General features: G+C 54.8%; 1 long non-coding RNA gene across 1 annotated transcript in view; it reads right to left on the reverse strand.

The window, feature by feature from the left end:
• Positions 1-18532, reverse strand: part of LOC140422775 (uncharacterized) — a 124469-nt gene that overhangs the window by 97980 nt on the left and 7957 nt on the right. Inside the window, exon 2 of the long non-coding RNA XR_011947596.1 lies at positions 13695-13942. This is a non-coding gene — a long non-coding RNA (uncharacterized lncRNA). The remainder of the gene's footprint in view (positions 1-13694; positions 13943-18532) is intronic.

Genomic DNA, 18532 nt, shown 5'->3' on the forward strand with positions numbered 1-18532 from the left:
GGTACGAGACATGAGACTCAGATTCCTGGGCCCTTTTACCAAGTTGGACACTCGCATCATTCAAGATACGGCAGGGACTTGACCGATCTGGTGCCCAGCTCCAACACTCGCAGAACGTGGACCCACAGTGCAGAAAAGAGTGAAGTCAAGGCCTTCCATACCATCTTTGAACTGTTCGGGTTCCCCGCTTACATACATATTGATAGCAGTGTCCTCCTAACACACATCCCACAGCGTCTCCCAACACACATCCCACAGTGTCCCCCCAACACACATCCCACAGCGTCTCCCAACACACATCCCACAGTGTCCCCCCAACACACATCCCACAGCGTCTCCCAACACACATCCCACAGTGTCCCACCAACACACATCCCACAGCGTCTCCCAACACACATCCCACAGTGTCCCCCCAACACACATCCCACAGCGTCTCCCAACACACATCCCACAGTGTCCCCCCAACACACATCCCACAGCGTCTCCCAACACACATCCCACAGTGTCCCACCAACACACATCCCACAGCGTCTCCCAACACACATCCCACAGTGTCCCCCCAACACACATCCCACAGACTCTCCCAACACACATCCCAAAGTGTCCCCCCAACACACATCCGACAGCCTCTCCCAACACACATCCCACAGTGTCCCACCAACACACATCCCACAGCGTCCCCCCCAACACACATTCCACAACATCTCCCAACACACATCCTACAGAGACAACTTAATACACATCCCACATTGTTCCCCCAACACACATCCCACACAATCCGCTCAACACACATCCCACAGTGTTCACCCAACACACATCACACAGTGTTCCCCCAACACACATCCCACACAATCCACCCAACACACATCCCACAGCGTCCCCCCAACACACATCCTACAACATCCCCCCAACACACATCCCACAGCATCCCCCCAACACACATCCCGTAGCGTCTCCCAACACACATCCCACAGCGTCTCCCAACACACATCCCACAGCGTCTCCCAAGACACATGCCACAGCGTCTCCCAACACACATCCCACAGCGTCCCCCCAACACACATCCCACAGCGTCTCCCAACACACATCCCACAGCGTCTCCCAACACACATCCCACAGCATCCCCCCAACACACATCCCACAGCGTCCCCCCAACACACATCCACCAGCGTCCCCCCCAACACACATCCCACAGCGTCCCCCCAACACACATCCCACAGCGTCTACCCAACACACATCCCACAGCGTCTCCCAACACACATCCCACAGCATCCCCCCAACACACATCCCACAGCGTCCCCCCAACACACATCCCACAGCGTCCCCCAACACACATCCCACAGCGTCCCCCAACACACATCCCACAGCGTCCCCCCAACACACATCACACAGCATCCCCCAACACACATCCCACAGCGTACCCCAACACACATCCCACAGCGTCCCCCAACACACATCCCACAGTATCCCCCAACACATATCCCACAGTATCCCCCAACACACATCCCACAGCGTCCCCCCAACACACATCCCACAGCATCCCACAACACATATCCCACAGCGTCCCCCAACACACATCCCACAGCATCCCCCAACACACATCCCACAGCGTCTCCCAACACACATCCCACAGCGTCCCCCCAATACACATCCCACAGTGTTCCCCCAACACACATCCCACAGCATCCCCCCAACACACATCCCACAGCGTCCCCCCAACACACATCCACCAGCGTCCCCCCCAACACACATCCCACAGCGTCCCCCCAACACACATCCCACAGCGTCTCTCAACACACATCCCACAGCGTCCCCCCAACACACATCCCACAGCATCCCCCCAACACACATCCCACAGCGTCCCCCCAACACACATCCCACAGCGTCCCCCCAACACACATCCCACAGCGTCCCGCAACACACATCCCACAGCGTCCCCCCAACACACATCACACAGCATCCCCCAACACACATCCCACAGCGTCCCCCCAACACACATCCCACAGCGTCCCCCCAACACACATCCCACAGTATCCCCCAACACACATCCCACAGTATCCCCCAACACACATCCCACAGCGTCCCCCCAACACACATCCCACAGCATCCCCCAACACACATCCCACAGCGTCCCCCCAACACACATCCCACAGCATCCCCCAACACACATCCCACAGCGTCTCCCAACACGCATCCCACAGCGTCCCCCCAACACACATCCCACAGTGTTCCCCCAACACACATCCCACAGCATCCCCCCAACACACATCCCACAGCGTCCCCTCAATACACATCCCACAGCGTCCCCCCAACACACATCCCACAGCGTCCCCCCAACACACATCCCACAGCGTCTCTCAACACACATCCCACAGCGTCCCCCCAACACACATCCCACAGCGTCTCCCCAACACACATCCCACAGCGTCTCCCAACACACATCCCACAGCGTCCCCCCAACACACATCCCACAGCGTCCCCCCAACACACATCCCACAGTATCCCCCAACACACATCCCACAGTATCCCCCAACACACATCCCACAGCGTCCCCCCAACACACATCCCACAGCGTCCCCCCAACACACATCCCACAGCATCCCCCAACTCACATCCGACAGCGTCTCCCAACACACATCCCACAGCGTCCCCCCAACACACATCCCACAGTGTTCCCCCAACACACATCCCACAGCATCCCCCCAACACACATCCCACAGCGTCCCCCCAACACACATCCCACAGCGTCCCCCCAACACACATCCCACAGCGTCCCCCCAACACACATCCCACAGCGTCTCTCAACACACATCCCACAGCGTCCCCCCAACACACATCCCACAGTGTTCTCCCAACACACATCCCACAGCGACACCCCAACACACATCCCACAGTGTCCCCCCAATACACATCCCACAGCGTTCCTCCAACACACATCCCACAGCGTCCCCCAACACACATCCCACAGCATCCCCCAACACACATCCCACAGCGTCCCCAACACACATCCCACAGCATCCCCCCAACACACATTCCACAGCGTCTCCCCAACACACATCCCACAGCGTCCCCCAACGCACAACCCACAGCGTCCCCCCAACACACATCCAACAGCATCCCCCCAACACACCTCCCACAGCATCCCCCAACACACATCCCACAGCGTCCCCCAACACACATCCCACAGCGTCTCCCAACACACAACCCACAGCATCCCCCCAACACACATCCCACAGCGACCCCCAACACACATCCCACAGCGTCCCCCAACACACATCCCACAGCGTCCGCCCAACACACATCCCACAGCGTCCCCCGAACATACATCCCACAGCGTCCCCCCAACACACATCCCACAGCATCCCCCCAACACACATCCCACAGTGTTCTCCCAACACACATCCCACAGCGACACCCCAACACACATCCCACAGTGTCCCCCCAATACACATCCCACAGCAACTCGTTAACACACAACACACATCCCACAGCGTCTCCCAACACACATCCCACAGCATCTCCCAACACACATCCCACAGCGTCCCCCCAACACACATCCTACAGTGTTCCCCCAACACACATCCCACAGCATCTCGTAACACACATCCCACAGCATCCCCCAATTCGCATCCCACAGTGTCCCCCAACACACATCCCACAGCGTCCCCGAACATACATCCAACGGTGTCCCCCAACACACATCCCACAGCGTCCCCCAACACACACCCCACAGCATCCCCCAACACACATCGCGCAGCGTCCCCCCACACACATCCCGCAGCGTCCCCCAACACACATCCCACAGTGTCCAACCCAACACACATTCCACAGAGTTTCCTCAACAGACATCCCACAGCATCCCCCAACACACATCCCGCAGCGTCCCCCAACACACATCCCACAGCGTCCCCCAACACACATCCTACAGTGTCCAACCCAACACACATTCCACAGAGTTTCCTCAACAGACATCCCACAGTGTCCCCCAACACACATCCCACAGCATCCCCCCAACACACATCCCACAGCGTCCCCCCAACACACATCCTACAGTGTTCTCCCGACACACATCCCGCAGCATCCCCCAACACACATCCCGTAGCGTCTCCCAACACACATCCCACAGCGTCCCACAACACACATCCCACAGCATCCCCAACACACATCCCACAGCGTCCCCCCAACACACATCCTACAGTGTTCTCCCAACACACATCCCGAAGCATCCCCCCAACACACATCCCACAGCATCCCCCCAACACACATCCCACAGCGTCCCCCAACACACATCCCACAGCATCCCCCCAACACACATTCCACAGCGCCTCCCCAACACACATCCCACAGCGTCCCCCAACACACAACCCACAGCGTCCCCCCAACACACATCCAACAGCATCCCCCCAACACACCTCCCACAGCATCCCACAACACACATCCAACAGCGTCCCCCAACAGACATCCCACAGCGTCTCCCAACACACAACCCACAGCATCCCCCAACACACATCCCACAGCGTCCCCCAACACACATCCCACAGCGTCCCCCAACACACATCCCTCAGCGTCCGCCCAACACACATCCCACAGCGTCCCCCGAACATACATCCCACAGCGTCCCCCCAACACACATCCCACAGCATCCCTCCAACACACATCCCACAGCGTCCCCCAACACACATCCCACAGCGTCCGCCCAACACACATCCCACAGCGTCCCCCGAACATACATCCCACAGTGTCCCCCCAACACACATCCCACAGCATCCCCCCAACACACATCCCACAGTGTTCTCCCAACACACATCCCACAGCGACACCCCAACACACATCCCACAGTGTCCCCCCAATACACATCCGACAGCAACTCGTTAACACACAACACACATCCCACAGCGTCTCCCAACACACATCCCACAGCGTCCCCCCAACACACATCCCACAGCGTCTCCCAACACACATCCCACAGCGTCCCCCAACACACATCCCACAGCATCCCCCCAACACACATCCCACAGCGTCCCCCCAACACACATCCACCAGCGTCCCCCCCAACACACATCCCACAGCGTCCCCCCAACACACATTCCACAGCGTCTACCCAACACACATCCCACAGCGTCTCCCAACACACATCCCACAGCATCCCCCCAACACACATCCCACAGCGTCCCCCCAACACACATCCCACAGCGTCCCCCAACACACATCCCACAGCGTCCCCCAACACACATCCCACAGCGTCCCCCCAACACACATCACACAGCATCCCCCAACACACATCCCACAGCGTACCCCAACACACATCCCACAGCGTCCCCCAACACACATCCCACAGTATCCCCCAACACATATCCCACAGTATCCCCCAACACACATCCCACAGCGTCCCCCCAACACACATCCCACAGCATCCCACAACACATATCCCACAGCGTCCCCCAACACACATCCCACAGCATCCCCCAACACACATCCCACAGCGTCTCCCAACACACATCCCACAGCGTCCCCCCAATACACATCCCACAGTGTTCCCCCAACACACATCCCACAGCATCCCCCCAACACACATCCCACAGCGTCCCCCCAACACACATCCACCAGCGTCCCCCCCAACACACATCCCACAGCGTCCCCCCAACACACATCCCACAGCGTCTCTCAACACACATCCCACAGCGTCCCCCCAACACACATCCCACAGCATCCCCCCAACACACATCCCACAGCGTCCCCCCAACACACATCCCACAGCGTCCCCCCAACACACATCCCACAGCGTCCCGCAACACACATCCCACAGCGTCCCCCCAACACACATCACACAGCATCCCCCAACACACATCCCACAGCGTCCCCCCAACACACATCCCACAGCGTCCCCCCAACACACATCCCACAGTATCCCCCAACACACATCCCACAGTATCCCCCAACACACATCCCACAGCGTCCCCCCAACACACATCCCACAGCATCCCCCAACACACATCCCACAGCGTCCCCCCAACACACATCCCACAGCATCCCCCAACACACATCCCACAGCGTCTCCCAACACGCATCCCACAGCGTCCCCCCAACACACATCCCACAGTGTTCCCCCAACACACATCCCACAGCATCCCCCCAACACACATCCCACAGCGTCCCCTCAATACACATCCCACAGCGTCCCCCCAACACACATCCCACAGCGTCCCCCCAACACACATCCCACAGCGTCTCTCAACACACATCCCACAGCGTCCCCCCAACACACATCCCACAGCGTCTCCCCAACACACATCCCACAGCGTCTCCCAACACACATCCCACAGCGTCCCCCCAACACACATCCCACAGCGTCCCCCCAACACACATCCCACAGTATCCCCCAACACACATCCCACAGTATCCCCCAACACACATCCCACAGCGTCCCCCCAACACACATCCCACAGCGTCCCCCCAACACACATCCCACAGCATCCCCCAACTCACATCCGACAGCGTCTCCCAACACACATCCCACAGCGTCCCCCCAACACACATCCCACAGTGTTCCCCCAACACACATCCCACAGCATCCCCCCAACACACATCCCACAGCGTCCCCCCAACACACATCCCACAGCGTCCCCCCAACACACATCCCACAGCGTCCCCCCAACACACATCCCACAGCGTCTCTCAACACACATCCCACAGCGTCCCCCCAACACACATCCCACAGTGTTCTCCCAACACACATCCCACAGCGACACCCCAACACACATCCCACAGTGTCCCCCCAATACACATCCCACAGCGTTCCTCCAACACACATCCCACAGCGTCCCCCAACACACATCCCACAGCATCCCCCAACACACATCCCACAGCGTCCCCAACACACATCCCACAGCATCCCCCCAACACACATTCCACAGCATCTCCCCAACACACATCCCACAGCGTCCCCCAACGCACAACCCACAGCGTCCCCCCAAAACACATCCAACAGCATCCCCCCAACACACCTCCCACAGCATCCCCCAACACACATCCCACAGCGTCCCCCAACACACATCCCACAGCGTCTCCCAACACACAACCCACAGCATCCCCCCAACACACATCCCACAGCGACCCCCAACACACATCCCACAGCGTCCCCCAACACACATCCCACAGCGTCCGCCCAACACACATCCCACAGCGTCCCCCGAACATACATCCCACAGCGTCCCCCCAACACACATCCCACAGCATCCCCCCAACACACATCCCACAGTGTTCTCCCAACACACATCCCACAGCGACACCCCAACACACATCCCACAGTGTCCCCCCAATACACATCCCACAGCAACTCGTTAACACACAACACACATCCCACAGCGTCTCCCAACACACATCCCACAGCATCTCCCAACACACATCCCACAGCGTCCCCCCAACACACATCCTACAGTGTTCCCCCAACACACATCCCACAGCATCTCGTAACACACATCCCACAGCATCCCCCAATTCACATCCCACAGTGTCCCCCAACACACATCCCACAGCGTCCCCGAACATACATCCAACGGTGTCCCCCAACACACATCCCACAGCGTCCCCCAACACACACCCCACAGCATCCCCCAACACACATCGCGCAGCGTCCCCCCACACACATCCCGCAGCGTCCCCCAACACACATCCCACAGTGTCCAACCCAACACACATTCCACAGAGTTTCCTCAACAGACATCCCACAGCATCCCCCAACACACATCCCGCAGCGTCCCCCAACACACATCCCACAGCGTCCCCAACACACATCCTACAGTGTCCAACCCAACACACATTCCACAGAGTTTCCTCAACAGACATCCCACAGTGTCCCCCAACACACATCCCACAGCATCCCCCCAACACACATCCCACAGCGTCCCCCCAACACACATCCTACAGTGTTCTCCCGACACACATCCCGCAGCATCCCCCAATACACATCCCGTAGCGTCTCCCAACACACATCCCACAGCGTCCCACAACACACATCCCACAGCATCCCCAACACACATCCCACAGCGTCCCCCCAACACACATCCTACAGTGTTCTCCCAACACACATCCCGAAGCATCCCCCCAACACACATCCCACAGCATCCCCCCAACACACATCCCACAGCGTCCCCCAACACACATCCCACAGCATCCCCCCAACACACATTCCACAGCGCCTCCCCAACACACATCCCACAGCGTCCCCCAACACACAACCCACAGCGTCCCCCCAACACACATCCAACAGCATCCCCCCAACACACCTCCCACAGCATCCCACAACACACATCCAACAGCGTCCCCCAACACACATCCCACAGCGTCTCCCAACACACAACCCACAGCATCCCCCAACACACATCCCACAGCGTCCCCCAACACACATCCCACAGCGTCCCCCAACACACATCCCTCAGCGTCCGCCCAACACACATCCCACAGCGTCCCCCGAACATACATCCCACAGCGTCCCCCCAACACACATCCCACAGCATCCCTCCAACACACATCCCACAGCGTCCCCCAACACACATCCCACAGCGTCCCCCGAACATACATCCCACAGTGTCCCCCCAACACACATCCCACAGCATCCCCCCAACACACATCCCACAGTGTTCTCCCAACACACATCCCACAGCGACACCCCAACACACATCCCACAGTGTCCCCCCAATACACATCCGACAGCAACTCGTTAACACACAACACACATCCCACAGCGTCTCCCAACACACATCCCACAGCATCTCCCAACACACATCCCACAGCGTCCCCCCAACACACATCCTACAGTGTTCCCCCAACACACATCCCACAGCATCCCCCAATTCACATCCCACAGTGTCCCCCAACACACATCCCACAGCGTCCCCCAACATAGATCCAACGGTGTCCCCCAACACACATCCCACAGCGTCCCCCAACACACATCCCACAGCATCCCTCAACACACATCCCGCAGCGTCCCCCCACTCACATCCCGCAGCGTCCCCCAACACACATCCTACAGTGTCCAACCCAACACACATTCCACAGAGTTTCCTCAACAGACATCCCACAGCATCCCCCAACACACATCTCGCAGCGTCCCCCAACACGCATCCCACAGCGTCCCCCAACACACATCCTACAGTGTCCAACCCAACACACATTCCACAGAGTTTCCTCAACAGACATCCCACAGTGTCCCCCAACACACATCCTACAGTGTTCTCCCAACACACATCCCGAAGCATCCCCCCAACACACATCCCACAGCATCCCCCCAACACACATCCCACAGCGTCCCCCAACACACATCCCACAGCATCCCCCAACACACATTCCACAGCGCCTCCCCAACACACATCCCACAGCGTCCCCCAACACACAACCCACAGCGTCCCCCCAACACACATCCAACAGCATCCCCCCAACACACCTCCCACAGCATCCCACAACACACATCCAACAGCGTCCCCCAACACACATCCCACAGCGTCTCCCAACACACAACCCACAGCATCCCCCAACACACATCCCACAGCGTCCCCCAACACACATCCCACAGCGTCTCCCAACACACATCCCACAGCGTCCGCCCAACACACATCCCACAGCGTCCCCCGAACATACATCCCACAGCGTCCCCCCAACACACATCCCACAGCATCCCCCCAACACACATCCAACAGTGTTCTCCCAACGCACATCCCACAGCATCCCCCCAACACACATCCCACAGCATCCCCCCAACACACATCCCACAGCGTCCCCCCAACACACATCCCACAGCGACACCCCAACACACATCCCACCGCGTCCCCCAATACACATCCCACAGCAACTCGCTAACACACAACACACATCCCACAGCGTCTCCCAACACACATCCCACAGCATCTCCCAACACACATCCCACAGCGTCCCCCCAACACACATCCTACAGTGTTCCCCCAACACACATCCCACAGCGTCTCGTAACACACATCCCACAGCATCCCCCAACACACATCCCACAGTGTCCCCCAACACACATCCCACAGCGTCCCCCAACATACATCCAACGGTGTCCCCCAACACACATCCCACAGCGTCCCCCAACACACATCCCACAGCATCCCCCAACACACATCCCGCAGCATCCCCCAACACACATCCCGTAGCGTCCCCCAACACACATCCCACAGCATCCCCCAACACACATCCTACAGTGTCCAACCCAACACACATTCCACAGCGTTTCCTCAACAGACATCCCACAGCGTCTCCCAACACACATCCCACAGCATCTCCCAACACACATCCCACAGCGTCCCCCCAACACACATCCTACAGTGTTCCCCCAGCACAAATCCCACAGCGTCTCGTAACACACATCCCACAGCATCCCCCAACACACATCCCACAGTGTCCCCCAACACACATCCCACAGCGTCCCCCAACATACATCCAACGGTGTCCCCCAACACACATTCCACAGCGTCCCCCAACACACATCCCACAGCATCCCCCAACACACATCCCGCAGCATCCCCCAACACACATCCCGCAGCGTCCCCCAACACACATCCCACAGCTTCCCCCAACACACATCCTACAGTGTCCAACCCAACACACATTCCACAGCGTTTCCTCAACAGACATCCCACAGTGTCCCCCAACACACATCCCACAGCATCCCCCCAACACACATCCCACAGCGTCCCCCAACACACAACCCACAGCGTCCCCCCAACACACATCCAACAGCATCCCCCCAACACACCTCCCACAGCATCCCCCAACACACATCCCACAGCGTCCCCCAACACACATCCCACAGCATCCCCCCAACACACATTCCACAGCGTCCGCCCAACACACATCCCACAGCGTCCGCCCAACACACATCCCACAGTGTTCTCCCAACGCACATCCCACAGCATCCCCCCAACACACATCCCACAGCATCCCCTCAACACACATCCCACAGCGTCCCCCCAACACACATCCCACAGCGACACCCCAACACACATCCCACAGCGTCCCCCCAATACACATCCCACAGCAACTCGCTAACACACAACACACACCCCACAGCGTCTCCCAACACACATCGCACAGCATCTCCCAACACACATCCCACAGCGTCCCCCCAACACACATCCTACAGTGTTCCCCCAACACACATCCCACAGCGTCTCGTAACACACATCCCACATCATCCCCCAACACACATCCCACAGTGTCCCCCAACACACATCCCACAGCGTCCCCCAACATACATACAACGGTGTCCCCCAACACACATCCCACAGCGTCCCCCAACACACATCCCACAGCATCCCCCAACACACATCCCACAGCATCCCCCAACACACATCCCGCAGCATCCCCCAACGCACATCCCACAGCGTCCCCCAACACACATCCTACAGTGTCCAACCCAACACACATTCCACAGCGTTTCCTCAACAGACATCCCACAGTGTCCCCCAACACACATCCCACAGCATCCCCCCAACACACATCCCACAGCGTCCCCCCAACACACATCCTACAGTGTTCTCCCGACACACATCCCGCAGCATCCCCCCAACACACATCCTGTAGCGTCTCCCAACACACATCCCACAGCGTCCCCCAACACACATCCCACAGCATCCCCAACACACATCCCACAGCGTCCCCCCAACACACATCCTACAGTGTTCCCCCAACACACATCCCACAGCATCCCCCAACACACATCCCACAGCATCCCCCAACACACATCCTACAGTGTTCTCCCAACACACATCCCGCAGCATCCCCCAACACACATCCCACAGCGTCCCCCCAACACACATCCCACAGCATCCCCCCAACACACATCCCACAGCGTCCCCCAACACACATCCCACAGCAGCCCCCAACACACATCCCGCAGAGTCCCCCAACACACATCCCGCAGCGTCGCCCAACACACATCCCACAGCGTCCCCCAACACACATCCTACAGTGTCCAACCCAACACATTCCACAGCGTTTCCTCAACAGACATCCCACAGTGTCCCCCAACACACATCCCACAGCATCCCCCCAACACACATCCCACAGCGTCCCCCCAGCACACATCCTACAGTGTTCTCCCAACACACATCCCACAGAGACCCCCCAACACACATCCCACCGTGTTCCCCACCACACATCCTGCAGTGTCCACCCAACACACATCCCACAGCATCCTCCAACACACATCCCACAGCGTCCCCCAACACACATCCCATAGCATCCCCCAAAACACATCCCGCAGCGTCCCCCCAACACACATCCCAGTGTCCACCCAACACACATCCCACAGCGTCCCCAACACACATCCCACAGCATCCTCCAACACACATCCCACAACGTCCCCCAACACACATCACATAGCATCCCCCAAAACACATCCCGCAGCGTCCCCCCAACAAACATCCCAGTGTCCACCCAACACACATCCCACAGCGTCCCCCAACACACATCCCACAGCGTCCACCCAACACATATCCCACAGAGATCCCCCAACAAACCTCGCAGTGTTCCCCCAACACACATCCCACAGCGTCCCCCAACACACACTTCAGCACATCCCCAACACACATCCCACAGTCTTCCCCAATACACATCCCAAGTGTTCCCCCAACACATACCCCACAGTGTCTACCGAAGACACATCCCACAGTCCCTCCCCCCAACATACACCCCACAGCATCCTCCCCACACACATCCTAGTTCCCTCCCCCAACCCCCCAACATATTACCCACTCCTTAGCACACTTTTGAATAAGGGAAATTTTGTGCCGGAATGCACAGTGCACTTCTCTTGTAATCTATTATTATGAGTGTTATGAGTATTTGAATAAGTCAGAAAATGGACTGTTCAGACGGCTGTAAATGATGGTATAGGTTCGTTCATGGAGACGGTAGTAGGTGGCCTCTTCCCTCTGACAGTTGATTCTGCTGCGCTTCTGTGCTGTCTGTTCTAGGGCCCACTTTAAAGACACATGAAAACACTCAGCTCTACTGATCTTTATGTCCCGACTCCAGCCTGGATTCTGACGTTGTCCTCATATCTGTTAGTTTTGACCAGATTTACCTGATGAGTTGTTACACCAGGTGCTCTTGAACTCAAACCTTAAGGAACCCCCACTCCTAGTTCACGCCCACTCCCTTGTGGTGGTCGCCTTATCGGGGCAAGCATTGACTTCATCTTCATAAAGCTATTCTGGAACTAATCTCCTTGGCTGGACACTAGCTCAGCCAGCAAGAACATTAAATATAGTTTGTAAAAGATATCAAAGACATTTCAATTGACAAATGTCAAAATGTATTGCCGAATGTTAACTTTTATCATTTGAATTCTTACTTTAGAGGAATTATCTGCTGCTAAGATTTTTTGAAATCATATTATTTTGAGTAAGGTGGCATCAAAGGAGAAGTTTGTACAAGCTCAGAGTGATATGCTCTTAATCAAAATTAACAATTATTGTATGACACACAATGTGACAGCTGTAACATTGAATTACAATACCATCTACAGGAATAATCAGGAGTAACTGATACTGCAAGCTCTTAAAATGAGTTTTCAATTAATCATGCACCTCATATACCAAAATCATTCCATAGTGGACTGATAGATTATCAGGGGATTTGTGTACATACGTATAGTTTACAAACAGATAATATACATTGCTTTATTAAAACCGGATTCACTGGATATTGTTGAGCTGAGAGTAATATAGTACAACAAATAAAAACTGTAGAACAATTAATGATAAAACAGTGTAAACTTTGCAGAAACACATAATTAACGATCGAGGGAGCAAAGATCCATCTCGTTGTTTCCAGTGTTGACAATGTCATTACAAGTGATGAAATTCAAGCAGAAGTTGCCAACAGGAGGATGGTTGTAATGCGTTACCATTGATTCCCACCCCTGCAGAAAAGGATTAATGAACATTAGTGAGCAACTAATTAAATAGTAATTTACCGGTTTATGGTCTTGTTAATAGCTAATCAGGGGAAGCTTGTGCACAATTGGACACACCTGGAGACTCATCCACTGTAAATTGTTCAAATTCAAATCAGCTGACAAACAGGGATTTGTTATCATGTATGGTGGATGTAACGTGGAATAAAAGTGACTTTACAGCAGCAAACATGAATGTTGTGGCTCCTGTTAGATTTCTTTCTGGAAAGTACAGGACTGTTATAACCTGCCTTCTTACCATTGGCTGGGGACTAATGACAATCCCACAATCCTGTGGGAGTATGAGCTTCCCCAATGAGGGGGGCGGAGAAACCATTAGTAAACTCCAAGTATAAATAAAGCTGGTCAGTTTGGAACCAGCAGGAAGGAAAGTGCAGCAAGGGAAGTTGCTGCTGCTGTTATATATATATATGTAATTGTAAATAAATTTTATTACTTTGTATCCTTAAAACTCATGCTGGATTCTTCGTGGCCCTCACAAAATTGGCGACAAGGATGGGATGCATCCCCGTATGGTATTGGGGCCGTCCTGTCGCACAAGATGGAGAACGGGGCCGAGCGACCGATAGCTTTCGCCTCCCTCACATTAACTGCAGCAGAGAAAAAGTACGCACAGATCGAGAAGGAGGGCCTGGCAGTGGTTTTTGCGGTGAAACGCTTCCACCAGTACGTGTATGGCCGTCATTTCACTATCGTGACTGATCATAAGCCTCTGCTGGGATTTGTCAGAGAGGATAAGCCAATACCACCCATTGCTTCCGCACGGATCCAGCGCTGGGCTTTGTTGCTTGCTGCATACGAGAATTCTCTGGAGCACAAACCAGGAACGCAGATAGCAAATGCCGACGCACTGAGCCGATTGCCTTTATCGACCGGCCCCATATCGACCCCCACGACTGGTGAGGTGGTTGCAACCCTAAATGTTATGGACACCTTGCCTGTCACAGCATCACAGATCTGTGAGTGGACCCAGACGGAGCCAGTCCTGTCAAAGGTTCGGCACAGAGTCCTGTATGGTGGGCAGTATAGGCAGCTCCCAGGCGAGTTGCAGGCATTTTCCTACAAGCTGTCAAAATTCAGCGTGGAAGACGGCATCCTCTTGTGGGGGACGCGTGTGATTGTCCCGGAAAAAGGCCAGGAGCTGATACTAACAGACTTACACAATGGGCATCCAGTGTGACCAAAATGAAAATGTTGGCCCGGAGTTATGTCTGGTGGCCAGGCCTCGACACCGACATTGAGAAGGTGGCCCAAAACTGCTCCATTTGCCAGGAGCATCAGAAGCTTCCGCCGGCCGCGCCCCTACATCACTGGGAATGGCCAGGGCGGCCTTGGGCACGCTTGCATGCAGGTTTCACAGGCCCTTTTCAAGGATCCATGTTCCTTCTATTAATCGACGCCCAGTCTAAATGGCTAGAGGTGCATAAGATGCAGGGGACAACGTCCTGCGCAACAATTGAAAAGATGCGTTTGTCTTTTAGTACGCATGGCCTCCCCGAGGTGCTGGTCACGGATAACGGCACTCCATTCACGAGTGAGGAGTTTGCGAGGTTCATGAAGATGAACGGCATACGCCATATCCGCACTGCCCCATACCACCCGGCTTCAAATGGGTTGGCAGAGCGCGCAGTGCAGACATTCAAAAGAGGCCTAAGGAAGCAGTCTTCCGGATCAATGGACACGAGACTGGCTCGCTTTTTGTTTACGTATAGGCCCACCCCCCCATGCGGTGACTGGGGTAGCTCCCGCAGAACTCCTAATGGGCCGGAGACTTCGCAGTATGATTTTCTCGGACATTGGTGCAAAAGTACGCCGCACACAAGAACGGCAGGGACAGGGATTTTCTCGGCATCGGCCGATTCGGCAGTTTGCGCCCGGTGACCAAGTATTCGTTCGGAATTTTGCTGGTGGTGCCCAGTGGGTTCCTGGCATAATCTTTCACCAAATGGGCCCTATATCTTACCAGGTGCAAGCCCAGGGTCGTCTCCAGCGCAAACATGTAGACCACGTTCAATCCAGAAGACTATCCCCTCAAAAGACTCCCCGCCCCCGGAGCTCATTTCTACAGCCGCAGAGACCAGAGACAAGGGAAGGTAGTCCTCACAATTTTCCACTGGTGCCTCACTTGAAGCCTGCGCAGGTCGTTACAGAACCGAATGGAGATAGAGACGCGGACATGACGGAGGCAGCAGACTCTGACTCCGAGATGGAGACACAGGTCGCATCAGAGGGGGAATCCTCGGGTCCACGGGCCGTGGATGTACAACCGTTGCGCCGTTCATCACGGAAGCGCCGGTCTCCGTCTCGTTACACACCGCCTGATCCAGCGCCGCGTGCAAATGGTGTCCGGCCTGCGGCAAAACGAGTCCGATGCCCTCCTTCGCCAGGGTCTTCGGTGGATTCCTTGGACTTTGGGGGGGAGGGATGTTATAACCTGCCTTCTTACCATTGGCTGGGGACTAATGACAATCCCACAATCCTGTGGGAGTATGAGATGCCCCACTGAGGGGGGCGGAGAAACCATTAGTAAACTCCAAGTATAAATAAAGCTGGTCAGTTTGGAACCAGCAGGAAGGAGAGTGCAGCAAGGGAAGTTGCTGCTGCTTTTATATATATATATATGTTATTGTAAATAAATTTTATTACTTTCTATCCTTAAAACTCATGCTGGATTCTTCATGGCCCTTACCAAAAGGATAGAGCCCAGTATCCCAGTCTGGGGCAGCATGGTAGCCTAGTGGTTAGCACAGTTGCTTCACAGCTCCAGGGTCCCAGGTTCGATTCCTGGCTTGGGTCACTGTTTGTGTGGAGTCTGCATGTTCTCCCCGTGTGTGCGTGGCTTTCCTCCGGGTGCTCCGGTTTCCTCCCACTGTCCAAAGATATGCAGGTTAAGTGGATTGGCCATTTAAAATTGCCCTTAGTGTCCAAAAAGCTTAGGTTGGGTTACGGGGATAAAGGCGATAGGGTGGAGGTGTTGACCTTGGGTAGGGTGCTCTTTCCAAGGGCCTGTACAGACTCGATGGGCTGAATGGCCTCCTTCTGCACTGTTAATTCTATGATAAAATATGCTCCAAAAAAGAGTAGTAATCTCAGGATTATTGAATTTACAGTGCAGAAGGAGGCCATTCGGCCCATCGAGTCTGCACCGGTTCTTGGAAAGAGCACCCTACCCAAGGTCTACATCTCCACCCTATCCCCATAACCCAGTAACCCCACCCAACCCAGTAACCCCACCCAACACTAAGGACAATTTTGGACACTAAGGGCAATTTATCATGGCCAATCCACCTAACCTGCACATCTTTGGACTGTGGGAGGAAACCGGAGCACCCGGAGGAATCCCACGCACACACGGGGAGGATGTGCAGACTCCACACAGACAGTGACCCAAGCCGGAATCGAACCTGGGACCCTGGAGCTGTGAAGCAATTGTGCTATCCACAATGCTACCGTGCTGCCCGATACTTCCAGTGCCACACACTAACAAGCAAAGAATTAGGAAGATAGGTACGATGAATGTGTGGCCAGAAGGTGTCAGATTCCTGAGGCATTGGGACAGGATTTGACGAAGGTGGGACCTGCACAAACTGGATGGGTTGCATCCCCAACAAGACCGGGGCCAATATTCTTGTAGGCGTGTTTGCTTGTGTGGTTGGGGAGGCTTTACACTAGTATGGAAGGGTGATGGGTACTTAAGCAGGGAGTTAGAGGAGACGGGAACTGGGTTAAAACAGAAGGCAGAAAAAATTAAAGCAAAAGAGGAAGACATGGAAATAAAAGGCAAAAAACAAACAGTGGCTCTCTTGTCCCTTGGGATAGGCTTAGTGTAAGGAAAGTGGTAAAAAAAACTAAATTAAGAGTTCTGGATCTTAATGCATGTAGCATAAAAAAAGGTAAATGAACTAATGGCACAAATAAAGTTAAATGGATGTGATCTCTTGGCATTACTGAGACATGGAGATCAAAGTTGGGAAATCAATATTCATGGTTATATGACTTTTAGGACAGTGGAAAGGAAAAGGTGGTGGGGTAGCTCTGTTAATAAGAGAGGAAATAGGTACAGTTCTGAGGGACTATTTAGGTTCCGAGGATGTGGAGTCGATTCAGGTGTTAGTGACAAATACCAAAAGACAGGAGTGGTTGGAGTATTGTGCTGACCCCCAAAAGTAGCCACCCAGTAAGAAAGAGTTTAAATCAAGAAATAACAAATGCATGTAAAAACTACGTTGCAATAATCATGAGCGACTTTAATTTTAATAGCGATTGGCCTAATCAAATTGGAAATGGCAGCCAAGAGAATGAATTTGAGATGGTTTCCTGGAGCAATGGGTTATGCAGTCAGCTGGGGATCAGACTATTTTGGACCTGGTAATATGTAATGAGGTAGGTTTACTAAATGACCTTGAGGTTAAGATTTCCGAGGAAGTAGTGATGAGAGTAGGATAGAATTTAGCATTCAGCTTGAGTGTGAGAAAATTGGGACTGAAATATCAGTATTAAAGAATTTAAAGAAGAGTCATTACAAAGGTATGATGA

This window comes from Scyliorhinus torazame, chromosome 5 (genome assembly GCF_047496885.1).
Source record: "Scyliorhinus torazame isolate Kashiwa2021f chromosome 5, sScyTor2.1, whole genome shotgun sequence".
NCBI classification, from domain to species: Eukaryota; Metazoa; Chordata; class Chondrichthyes; order Carcharhiniformes; family Scyliorhinidae; genus Scyliorhinus; species Scyliorhinus torazame.